Source organism: Miscanthus floridulus, chromosome 4 (assembly GCF_019320115.1).
Source record: "Miscanthus floridulus cultivar M001 chromosome 4, ASM1932011v1, whole genome shotgun sequence".
NCBI lineage: Eukaryota > Viridiplantae > Streptophyta > Magnoliopsida > Poales > Poaceae > Miscanthus > Miscanthus floridulus.
This window is the reverse complement of record NC_089583.1, coordinates 97,986,248-97,988,421: the sequence shown is the minus strand read 5'-3', so window position 1 is coordinate 97,988,421 and position 2,174 is coordinate 97,986,248. Positions and strand designations below refer to the sequence as shown.

General features: G+C 55.4%; 1 pseudogene; it reads right to left on the bottom strand.

Annotated features, from left to right (window-relative positions):
• Positions 1 to 841: 841 nt before the first annotated feature.
• On the bottom strand, positions 842 to 1,776 carry LOC136548883 (uncharacterized; annotated as a pseudogene).
• Positions 1,777 to 2,174: the final 398 nt, after the last annotated feature.

Genomic DNA, 2,174 nt, shown 5'->3' with positions numbered 1-2,174 from the left:
TTTACCGTACCGAGCGAACATGGTAAAACTCCTTACATGCCTTTGGGCACCAACAGTACAGCAGGTATCGACATCTACCATACTCGAACGAAACGACGGAACCTCCCACGTGCATCCGACATCCAACAGTGTTGTGGGCGCCTACCATCATCCCGTACCTAATGGTGTGGGCAACAAGGCTTAGAAGCATACATACTCTCTCCCTCTCACTTGTAAGGCCACCCCCTTCATCTATAAAAGGGGGTGCGCTCTCTCCCAACATTCAAATGATTCCATATTCATCAGATCGATCAAGTTCACTAATTCACGAACACAGAACCGTCAGGTTCGAACCTTAAGCACACGCTTGAACACTTAGTTCATAGCGGAGCTCCTGTCGCTCTCGGCTTTTCGACCGGAGTCCGACCGAACCTCTCGTACATACTATCTTTCTCCTTCTCGTTTGTAACTAACCCCACTGTAAACTTCGAGCACCTGGACTCAGAAATAAAGTCACCGACCAACTCAAACTGGACGTAGGGCACATTGCCTGAACCAGTATAAACACTGTGTCATTGAGTGCTATGCCACCTCTGATCACAACGTACGGCAAAACTATAAATATTTATTTGTTGGTCACTTTCTGCACCGACACCATGTGTTTAGGAGTGTTTGGCGTGTCACAGTTCCTGCAGAGCATAAGCTGTCTGCTAAAACTTTGATCAATTTGGCAATAGGTTGTTTATCACGCGTCTGAGGATCGGAGGAACAAAACACTAGTGATAAAGCAATCCTTAAAAAGATGGACGCTAATCATCATCAGACACTTTGTCAAAATACTCCTCCTGAAATAAACACGGCATCACAAACTAACACAGTTCAGGAGGCAAACTCTGCTTCTGATAAGGTTCCTAAACAGGCGCTCTAATCCGTCCTCAAGGCCTTCGATGCAGCCCTCCAGCGACTGCAAATGGCTCCGAGCAGTCAACGGCTCATTGCCGCCTGTACCGTCCTTGATGGCGCCGAAAGAGCCCAACATCAATTCATCGGCGTTCCCCGGATGAGCAGCGCCTTCCCGAGCTTCCCCGGATCCAAACGACCTGCTCCTGTTGTGCGCCAAGATTCTCGAGACGAGCGACCACTTGCCGGCGCTCGGCGGCCTGACGACGACCTGCCGCAGCAGAGCCTCCATGGACGACTGCAGGACGCAGACGGTGAGTTCCCTGGCCTCCGCCAGCATCGCCAGCGGCCTCGGCGGCGCGCTGCCGCAAGAGAGATCGTCCCTGGTAACGAGGGCCGCACCACCAGCACGCCTGCCGGACTCCCGCCTGATCGCCCTGGCGACCTTCTTCGGCGGCCCGGCACACGCCTCCGCCGCCCTGGCGCTGACACTGACAGCAGTGGCGTCACCGCCTCGGCGTGGTGCTCCATGGCTGTTCGCCGCGCGGTGTCTGCGGAGAAGCGAGCGCAGGTCCGGACCTGCTCCTTGGCGTCGGCGAGGCCGTCCCGCGCCGCGCCGCACAGGTCCAGCAGCGTCACCGACGCTTCCAGTTCGCCCTCCACCAGCCGGCGGTGCCGGGTCAGGCGGAGCGCGTCCCAGTTGCTGGGCAGGCGGACGACCTCCTCGACGTAGTCGTGCAGGTCGCTGAGGTCCTGGAGCAGAGCGCGCAGGGCGTGCGCTGGTGGCGGCGGCGACACCGAAATGCATGATCTGAGGCGCTGCAGCTCCTGCTCGGCTTTGAGGACCAGGGAGTGCGGCCTTGCGGGCAAGCTGATGGATCGCAGATGGGCAGCCATGGATCGGATTGTTGCAAGAGGAAGCGATGGATGATGCGAGAAGAGAGATGGATCGATCAAGCAGTCAAGAGCTAGGTTCCTGAAATGTCCATGTGGTTTGCTGCCCTTTTATATGTCACGTACGTACTCCTATTTAACATCTCGGCTTTGTTTCTCCATACATGGTGCTTTTGGTGAGAAGACCGGGGCATCGTGAACTAACACGTGCTGGCTGCAGTGCGAGTGACAGAGTCCGCGTGGACACCGTGGATATAGCAGACACTGGCTCGTGCAACTTGTGGCCTGTCTGTCTTTTGCACCTGGTGTAACTAACCTTTGTTACAATCATCCACTGTGACAATCATGCATGTCCAAATAATTCGGTTCATTATGCGCTAGATGTGCAACAACCGCCTACC